Source organism: Oryzias melastigma, linkage group LG9 (assembly GCF_002922805.2).
Source record: "Oryzias melastigma strain HK-1 linkage group LG9, ASM292280v2, whole genome shotgun sequence".
NCBI lineage: Eukaryota > Metazoa > Chordata > Actinopteri > Beloniformes > Adrianichthyidae > Oryzias > Oryzias melastigma.
Window position 1 is genome coordinate 10,814,159 of NC_050520.1, and position 11,252 is coordinate 10,825,410.

Consider the following 11,252-nt stretch of genomic DNA (forward strand, 5'->3'; position numbering starts at 1 on the left):
ACAACACACACAAATTCACACACACTTTTATGTCTGCAGCACTCAGATGTATAAATTACAAGGCTGTCCAAGTTGTGGCAGCACATTAACATTCACACACACTCAGAGCCAACAAAATAAGGTGAGTAATGAGGATGTTTTGATGGATGTTTTGATGCAGGCCATATCAAAGGAAAAACTATGGACTTTATGCGAAAGATAAGCAGAGGATGGGATTCCCTGCTGCTCTAAGAAAGCAAGCTGTCAATGTAAAACCAACATGAAAAGCCTGCAAACTCATCAGTACAAATGTGCACAGAAAACATGCACCGAGTCCATGCATGTTTTGGGCTCTCCACATGTACATACTGTACATAAAGGCAACATTTTCAAAAACAGTTGAACTAACTTTGGATATTTCCCTGTCAAGTCTCTGCATGTATGTGAGCATTTTTTTAGATATGACCCATCCATGGTGATTCAGTGGACCCGTCACAAAGTCTGTCACCACCCAGCCACTATGGCGCCCAACTTGGCCGAGACCCGACGGCGACAGGGAGCACCTTGTCACCGTGGTAACATGTCTGGGATGTAACACCCCGCCGTCCCAAGAAATGCACAGAGCGACATACACAAACAACTCAGACTGAGACTCTCCAGAGGATGGATTATGGAAAAAATAACTAAAAGTTTTACCTATAAAATGATAAGCACAGATTTTCTTTTAACCTTTTCGCCATGGTGCTTTTTTTGCTCATTTTCCGTTGTCGAGTTCTTCTGTAAACTTTGCACCTTCAGCATTATCTTCATTATATCGAGGATTAATTACCTCCTTGGCTGCATCAAAAGATTTGATGAGTTTTTCTTACCTGGTAAGTTATGTTAGATTAGAACTGAGCAAACTACAACCTGGGGGCCATATCCGGCCGTTTAACTGTTCAATCTGGCCCACTAAAGTAGAAATAATTATATTGATAATTTTCCATATATTTCTGTTTTCTCCCCATAAACTACAAATAAATTAACTTTTTGTCAAGGTGTTGAAATATTTGTTGTTTTCCTGCCATTCATTTTTCTGATTATTTTAACATAACATTATTGCAACATTTATCTAAATTTCCATTTTCCCCGAAGGACATCAACCCATTGGTGCAACTGACACTCGAAACATCTGCTCTCGGTTCTTTTGTGGCCCATCCCTGTGTTAGACCCTTTGTATCGTTTCACAACTACTTTATTTTTGTGCTCTGGCATGTGTTGAATTTGGAAATCCTCTTTTTTTAAAGCCAAAGTATAACTCTAAATAATTTTATTTTATATAAAAATCTGATGGAAAAAATGAATAGCAAAGTTTGGGATTTTCTCTGGGCTGGCATAACCAGGGCCACACCTCAAAGCCATGCAGGCCTGGTTTTGGTGCCGACAGGCTAGCACCTGGTCACTTGGCCTCCACCCACTAAATCCAATCGGGTTCAGCCCAACACCAAACACACACCACCACCCACAGGAAGGGCCAAAAGGGGCCCAATGATATGGATAGCAGTCAAGAATGGGAGGTCTCAAAGGACCAATCTATGAAAATAAACTCAATGGGACATTTACAGAGTAGAAAAGAGCCAACGGTACTATCTAGAGATAGTCAATGCAAAGTTTGGGCTATGAAACCCAACTTTATGAATACCTGCCCCTATATAGTCTTCTCCTTTGCTGGTAGAGGAGAAGATTGGACAGACTCAACAGGGTCATATATTTTGTGAGAATCTGATTAAAGTCTGTGTGAGTTCACTGTTGAAAGGGTCTGTTTTGGATAAGGAGTAGAAAATAGAAGGTAAAAAGACAAATTTCAAATGGTTACAATGTATTAGAATGTCTAGAATAGGCTACAAATAATTGAAATACTTGTTTCGGGTTATTTATTCTAATATATCAGTAAACACACTAATACTACAGGCATATACTTCCAATCTAATATTATTTATGAAAGAAAAATTTTAAAGTCACTGAAAGGAAAAAAAAAAATGCAAGATTAAAATTCAATTCACTCTCCCATGATGAAATCCCCCTTTGCTACGCTATATTGTGTTGTATTAATTTAATACACCACTTCTTTCTCTGTTTCTTCTTTTTTAATTTTTAAAATGTATCAGCTTTTCATGGATTTGTCTGTTGCAATATCACCATTATTTTGTTAAAAGCATAATCCATCTCTCTTCTGTGGGTTGAATAAATAGAAAATTTGGTCTTGAATGTGTTATTTTATGTATTATCGTTGAGTTTTCTTTGCCATATAATTAAGTTTTTTTTTTTTTTTTAAATGTGTACTAAAAGGATATAGTAAAACTGAATAAAAGGGAATCAAGTTAAGAAGAAAAACAATGACAAGCTATCAGAGATTTTGAAAGGTTAAATAAATTACAAGAAAATTGGTCTTAAAAAAGTAGCTCTACATAAAGCAAAGAGTCATAATTTACAAAAAAATTAGTTTTTTTTAAATTTTTTTTATGCAGGCTAAATCCTCTGCGAAACCTGCTGTCAATAAACATGTCAAACACTCATTGGATTCTTTTTGTGCCACTTTTGTACTGCCATCACTCTGCAGGGAAAAGCAGCAGCAGCAGGGGAGAGTTCTGGAAGGTTGTGACACGTCTTGGTTAAAACAATGAGGATTCGTTCAGCTAAATATTTCCAAAATTGGTCTTGTAAGGTTCCTTCATATTAGATTACAATGCTGTTTTCCTGTTTGACTTACAACATTTTAAGTTAGCTTTTGACTTGTGAATTTTTTTGTCAAAGTATGACACACTCTATGAACACTCCAAACTACAATTATGGCTTTCTGCATAAATATTGCAATTTATTATACAGTTATTGTTGCTTTTGAAAAGACCAAAATAGATTTATATCTTGAAGGGCCTGCAAAAGTCAGTGACTGCATAAGTCAGAGTCTACTTTGTTGAATGTGTCACATTATGTCTGCGATTTAATTAAACAGAAGTAGACATGTAGATGGACAGGAGGACAATGACTGATCCCCAGGCTGCCTCCCAGAAAGCTCCTCAGACAGAGCTCTGTGGACTCTGCATGCCTTTGCATTGTTCGCCTGTCTGCAACTGCTTAAGTTATGTAGTTTTATCTAGGTCTTTGTCATTTAGACATCTATTAATAGATGTTCTACCCCATACATTATAAATCCTGATATTCCAATGTGTTAATCAATAAATGCCGCATCTGGATAAGTAATATTATTTGCACCGACCCTGCTTCTCTATTCAGCTGAATACATTTGATCTCAGTTTTCAGTCGTTAAAAGTTGTTTCAGTTTTTAAATAAAAATATTTTAACATTAACTGAAACTTTACTTGAAGTTGATTTTGGTCTACAGCAAAGCGTGTTACATCAGATTGTTCACTGTATCCTGGTATGCTAAATAAATCAACTGACCAGCCAGAAGATAAGAATATCAGCTTCAAGTGAATCCTGGTGTGGAACACTAACAGTGTGAATGCAGACAGATGACAAAATTTAGAAGTAAACTTAGGGGAATTTGTGCCAAATGAGCTATGTGTGCATTTTAAGTATGAAGTAAATGAATTAAAATTTTGACAGGGGGTACTAAGAGGAAATGTTAAATGATGTTTTCAAATGAGTACAAGGCAGATGCTGGACATTGAAGCTCTTTTTATTTTGCAGTTGTTACAGCTCTCACAATTCTTGCAAAGCATATTTTGCTATCAGAATTTTGAAGTTTGTGCTTGAACTCATTATTTTCCAGCACTTTCCAGCCATCAAATAAAGAGTTGTTGTAACTGCATAGCCGTTTCTATGGGCTAACTAGCTCACAGCACAACATTGTTCCTGAATAGCGGAACCAGTAAGGTTGATATTTTAGGGAAATTGAGCATTGTGTGGTACAAGCATCAGATTTTACATGGATTTACCTTAGAATCCCTTCTTTCAGAAGTAAAATGTTAGCAAGGAGAAAAATAAAAAATGGCGGACTTTTACAAAGATGGCTGCCATACACTCCATTGTTACAAAAAGATTCAATGTCTGTTTGCCCCAATCACAACTCTGATAATGCACAAAATGCTGTATTTAAACTTTAAACTTTTTGAAAGAGAGGATAAAAAAGTACATTGATGCCAAATTTGGTGCTAGTACCACAAAATACAGGATTATTTTAAGCTCTCTTGATGGTCACTCTGGACCAGTGGCTGAAGAGATGTCCCACCACACCAGCACCAGGACTCAAGATCAGAATAGTGGTGCCATATACAAGGAGTAAATGTAGTATGTATTATGCTGGTGTTAGCTGTCCCTCGGCACTAACAACAAAAAGAGCTTGAGTGGAACTCGGGATTGTGAGTTGAACATTTTTTGCATTTCTCATTTAATCGAAGGTAAGATTTGATTTTTTTCATTTAAGGTTTGTGATTATTACTATGAAAAGTCACTATCGTTTTCATTTTTGTTCTGTGCTAGCTTTATTCAGCCATCAGCTGGAATATATTCCAAATCTTAGTGCTGTAGAGAATATTGAAACATTTAGAAGGACTCTCATTAGCATTTGTGTAACAATTTGAAGACCCATACTTTTTTAAAAAGAAAAAAAAACACTTTTTAATGCTTCCAGAACTAGAAGGAGGAATTGTGATTTGTGTGTTTCTTTGCTTCTCCATGCTACAAACTGACAGAGAAGTTAGAACAACTGAGTTGGGTATGCAAAAACAAGATCAGAACCCCTGCTGGTGGACATCAGTTGGGGGTCAGACGCCCTGGGTTGCTGATGAAGTTTGTGTATTTGATGCGCATGTTGACTTCAGTGTGTGCATCATAAATATGTTAGTGTTTGCATGAGTGCTAGGGGCCGGTGTCTGGGCCTTTTTCTTGGGGGAAGGGAGGTTAGTGCGGTGACAGGCTCAGCTGTGTTGAATTGTGGGAGAAAAAGGGCTGACGCGACGGGAGTTGATGTCTGACATGACCTCTCTCAGCAGGCACGCTGCAGGGAGCTGGGAGCTGCCGCTGGCTGTGTGTGCTTGTGTGTCTGCCAGTTTAGGAGAGAGATCAGGGTAGAAAGTAGGCAACTTTTCTCTTTGTGTACTGATTCTTCAACATCTGTGTATAAAGGAGACTTTATTTTTCTTCACCTTGACTCCTCAGCTTTGTTTCTCAATCCGCTGATCATTTCCTATCTTGGTTTTCCATTTTTTTAACTCCATATCAAATAGCTCTTCTTAACCTTCTTGCTCTTTGTTGATGTCCCTGACTTCCGCTTTTTCACCCTGAAGCTAGATTTGGTGGGTAAAGTGATCTTAAGGGGCTCATTGTATTTGCCATTCTTCCAAGTTCAACTGCACCCTTCGCAGTTTTCAAGTCTCATCTCTATTTGCATCCCCCCCTTATCTTTCTTCCTCATTCTCCTCCACATCCCTGGTCCAGTGCAGGCACACACTTACGTCCCATTCTGTTTCCTTTCTCTCCTCTCTGAATCCAGTGCTTTGCCATCAGTCTGATAAGTGACAACAAAGCCCCCACTGTCTACTGTGACCCTTTTCTCTCCCCACCATCCCCTCTCTCTCCTCCCTCCACCTCAAAGCAGCCAAGCATGAGGCAAAAAGGAGGAGACATTTATCCAGCTGGTTTTACTTTTACACCCTTTTAGTTTTTCAAGTCTCTTCTTGTCTAATTTGCTAATTTCTTTGCTCTTGTTTAAGATTTGCCCAATCCCTGTCTTTTTCCCCTCCATCCTCTCTCCTTAATGCCCCTCATCTTGAAAGCAAACCTGAGCCCCACAAATGGATGCTGACAATTTCAATGTGACAATAGGACAGATCTGAAAGTTTAGCCAGTCTTTTGCACTGCAAGCCTAACCACTCTCTTTCATTAACTGACTCTTCGCTTTTTTTCTATCACAATGACACATAATAACTCTTTCTCAATGGTGATGTTTCATTTTATGAAAATAATTTGACAAACTCAATAAATTTGTGAATACCGTACTTTCTGTACTATCCTAGGGCACACCAGATTATAAGGTGCACCGTCAATGAATAGTCTGTTTTTTTTTTTCAAATTTATGTCATATACAAAGCACACTGAACTCTTAGGCCGGAGGTCTGCAACCTTTGAAGGTTCAAGAGCCGTTTGGGTCAGTTTCTTACTGGACAAACCCAAGCCAGAGCAGCACAGTCCAACTTCCTCATCTAGAAAAATATTCTTTACTCATGTTTTGTGGCCATTAAGCCGTTTATTGCTATGGATTTTTTATAAATATATATTTCCATTTACTTTTGACAGCAGTACATACAAGATCCTTTCAAAATAAAGTACACCCCGTGTCAAAAAAGATTCACCTGCTGAATTAAAAATTTAAGAAATTCATGTCAGGATGGTATTTTCTATTAGGTAGATGTTATTTGGACGTATTTACATGCAAAAACTAATGAATTTCATGTTGACCACACGTAATATACTAAGATGCCCAAAAATTAGGTTGTGCATCATCGACACGTATTTTGCAAAAACTAAGTCCAAATCGTCACTTTCTATCTATTATGATAACTTTAGTAAGCCTCCTTCCCTTTTTCTACTTTTACTATTGATTATAAATATGACAACATTAGTATATGATCCAAATAATAATACTAAAAAATAAAAATAATATAACATTTTAATAAATAAACAGCAATAAACCACTGAAAGTAATTAAAACTTTTAACAATATTTTTTCTCAGTTATCTGACAAGTTAAAACTCAAACATAATGACCTAATTAACCAGAACTGCAAGCCTGTTATTTATTCAAATTGATTGGATTATTTCTCAAAGCCACATGTGGCTCCGGAGCCTCAGGTTGCAGACCCCTGTCTTTGGGAATATAAGCAAGATAAAAGAGTCAAAGATAAATCCATCAGTCAGACTTCTAGAACTTGCTTGTAAGACGCTACAAGTTAGCCATGTTAGTGTATTCATAATAGCTGTACATCCCAAATCCGTCTGCAACCTGTGAAAAAGATGACTGAAACTGCTTAAACAAACCCTTCTGTGCCTCCTCTAACCCCCAACCTTGAGAGTTACCCATTTAAAGCAAAACTGTCCAATACCGCTACACATTAGCCACGTTAGCATATTCACAATACCTCTGACTCCCAAACTTAATTGCAATACGTAAAAAGAAAAAAAAAAGACTCACACAGCTAACGTTAACATTACTGACTCTCTAACTCCCAACCTTGTAAGTAGCACGTTAAATAAATAAATAAATACATTTAAAAAAGTCAGACAATGGTACACGTTAGCCACGTTAGCATCTTCCAGTGAGAGGCTGGGCCTCATCCACAAAATATAGCTGAATTTTTTTTTAAATTAAATTAATACACTTATTTTAAAATTAAAGAAGAGATTGAATGTCTGTTCTATGATTAGCTTTGTGGGTTTTCAACGTTTCTTTGATTAAAAAATAGTGAGTTTACGAAGGTAGTGGATTAAAAGACGCATTGTTGTTGTTTTTAAACCAAGGTTTTTAATTGTGCCTTACAGTGTGGAAAATATGGCAATTTAGGGAAGTAGATTCACGACCGAACTATAGTTTTATGTGATTATGGCCATTGTATATAAATAGACAATTAATGATGCAACTACATGAATATAATTAAATGGATTATGTAATTCCTATGCTACAAAAGAATTTGCTGCAAGTAAGGTCAAAATTTAACCTTTTAGTGAAGCAACTTGAGTATCCAGATATAAAAAAAGTCAAAAATCAAACTTTTTAATACATTTTTTTAAGTAAATCATACAGACATAAATAAAGGTTAATTACAGGTACTAAAGGTTTACATAATCAACTTTTTTGTTTTGTTTTCAACTCTTTTATTATGTTAATTCCTCATTAAAGGTTAACACAAACACCCACTTTCTCTGTGGAACCAGTAATCAGCAAAATGCTATCATTTCATATGCACAATGCACACACTTATCTTTGCCACACTCTCCCACTAGCTTACAGCCCCTCACACCCCCAACATAACATTACTGGTGCAACAAAAAAGCAGAGCGATATTGGAGATTTCAGTCAGATGCCAGCTTGGACGAGGAAAACGACAACGTTAATCAAGCTTTTTCCAACTAACTTTTTTGCATCTGCTCACCATTCACAAGAGTTTGAATAAAGAAATACTCAGAAACGCATTTTTAAGCTTGATTTTCTTTACATTTGTCATCAGAAAATTCCACAAGAACATGTTTAAAGCTCACCAGAAACATGACCTTCATCTGAGTAGGATTTTATTCATTTTTATTTTTGTCAATTCAACAAATACACCTTACTTTCTATCATTTAAATAAGTCATGACGTCATGGATCATTTCTTTTTTAATAATCAGATCACTCAACCTGATGTTTATTTACAGTAAAAGTAAATACAGGGGCAACTGTGAAGCAGGAACTTTTTTTAAATTATTAATTTATAATAATAATAATAATGGTTCTTCAAACAACTATAAAAAAAATAAAATTTGGGGTTTTAAAGTTTGTTAGGATTGAGCTTATCACAAATTTAATAAAAGCAGATGCTTAAAACAGATTTTTTTTTGTACGTACGCCTGTCAATCTGCAAACCAGTTCCACATTCATTTTCCAGCCAACCATCACTTTGAAAATCAGAGAAGTACAAATGAGTCTTGTTAGCCACTTTACTGCCCCCCCTCCCTGTACGTATGAATGGAATAACTTGCTACTCGGCTGCCTTCCCTAATCCTCATATGGCTTTATTATTGCTGAGCAGTGTGCCTACAGATAAGTCTCTGTGTGACTTGTGCCATATCCTCTTCCTTGAGCTTTTATCAGGCCTTATCAGTGTATCTGAGGTTCTCCTCGTCTGAGAAGGTCGTGTTTTCATTCACTCCCAATCGGTTCACTGGCCGATAAGACAATTTGTAAGGCTGAAATTAGAGAACTCTCCTTTTTTCATCAGACAAGACAGAGAGGAAGGGGATAGATGGAGAAAAAAGACATTTCAAATTAAAAGTATCTTTTCAGAATTAGCTTTAATTGGTTCATTTTAAGCTTGAAATTATTTTTTAAATGCAACAAAGACAATTATTTTTAATGAATTTTGCTTGGAAAAAATGTTCCTAATTTTATTTTATTACAACATTTTTGCCTCAAATAATAGCATATTGAAAGATAATAGTTTGGAATTTATTGGTGTGTTTTGAAAGTGTAACAAAGGCCAAAATGAATTGAAAAAAAGAATGCTCACGATTAAGTTACTTCTGTTTGATTTTGTAAAAAAAGCAAATAACACCATCACTCGGTAAAAACTTTCAAAGGTTACTTCTGGACCTTCATATCAGTATTCAGACCCTCTTTCAAGGGGCTTCTCACTCTGGTGCTCACTAATCTAATCTCCTCCTCTGCAGTCTCACATAAAGCCTCCAATAGTCCGGCCACGGCTCCCTAATTGACACGTTATTGCCTGCAATCGCATTCACAGCACAGAGGCAAATCTGTGCAGATGCAATTGTGCCCGCTGCTAATCCGATCAGCCGTCCCTCATTTTTTTAACTCGCCATCTTTCATTTTTAAAAACAAGGAGACAGTGTTTTAATTTTCATTCTTGGGTTACTCTCCGTCAATTTGGCTCACGGTGTGTGGAGGAGTTTATGGAGCGAGACACATGTGCGTGTCGGTTATTGTACAAGCTTTTATTTCTCTCCCGGGGGAAAATAAAAAGAGCCAGGCCTTTGGTTCAGATGTCATTAAAGCAAGAGCTTTCTTGTTGTTTGCTCACACATGCTGTGCCAACTGGGTGAGACTGGTTTGGCTCAGTCCGGCTCTTTGGTTCTGATTGTTTGGATTTGATAATAATTTGATGGGAAGAACTAAACGTTTTTTTTTAACAAAATACTTTATAGAATCAAATCTAAAATTCAGATTGAATTAGAACTTTGTTGGTACACTAAAAAAGCAATGAATTATTTGCTTTCTCGTAGAAACATATGTTAATCTCCATAAATAACAAGTGCTGGAATAAAATAACTAAAATAACCAACAAAAAAACTGTGTTGGATTCCTGATAAAAAAAAATTTATTCCTGTTTTCTTCAGTCACAGAAACTGGACTTAAATCATAAATCTACTCAGTCTCAAAATTCTTAACGGTGTCCTCAATAAACCAAAATAAAAGAAAAAAATAATAAAAAGCATATGTTACCATGCAGTCTGGGACTTTCTGGATTCCTTAAAGAAAAATGTGGTAACTTTTGATAAATATATTTAATACATTCGTTAAACTTGTAAGAAGCTTATTAATATGGCCTTTGTAGACAATGGTCTCACTTTAGATGTTAATGAATCTGACTAAGTATGTTAATAAACCTTATTTGGCTTATTGTACTAACAAATGCCTTACTAACACCCATTAAACACATTAATAATGTTTGTTAATAAAACTTGTTAAGGAATCTTATTATAAAGTGTTACTAAATACAAAATGTTAAAGTGTCAAATAAATACATTCTCTCATTTCATGTTATCCTGTAAGACAATTTAAAAAAGTTTTTAGACTTTCAAAAGTTATGCTTGATTTTTAGAAATATAAAGTTGTCCTTATAACTGATGTAAATTAGTAAAATGGTCAAATAAGTAACTATATCACAGGTGTTATAAAAATCCAAAATGGCCGACCCTACTAACTGTAATAGAGTTATATCCTACTATCTATGAGTAAACACTTCTATTTGAGAAGAACATGTGCGTAAGCACACACACATAAAGAACTGACAGGTAGAATTGAGGGGGAGGTGGGGAGTAAATGCGTGTGTGTGCCGCTGACCTGACCCCAGCTCTCCAGGTCAGAGTTCCCGACACACACTCACACCCAGCGGGGTGACAAAATAATTAACTCGGAACAAGATTGACAGAGAGATCAAAATAACCCCGCCCTCCCCGCACATACACAAAGAAGAGGAATGATGAGTAGATCTTTGTGTTCCAATAAAGAAGATGAATCAATGAAGCAGAAATAAGACAAATTTGACATTGAATTGCTAAGATTCCTATAGAATAGGACACAAAAGATGAGTTTTTCTACCTCTTATCTTGTTTCATCTTGTTTAAACAGACAAAAGGGGTACAACTACACAGATTAGTTGATATTTTGATGTAGCTTAGCCCTTTTCATCCGCCTTTAGAATTTGGCAAAAAATTACTGTGTTAACGACCCACCCAATGAAAATTGTGTTTTGGGAGTTTTTAACATCTTCTTGTTGCA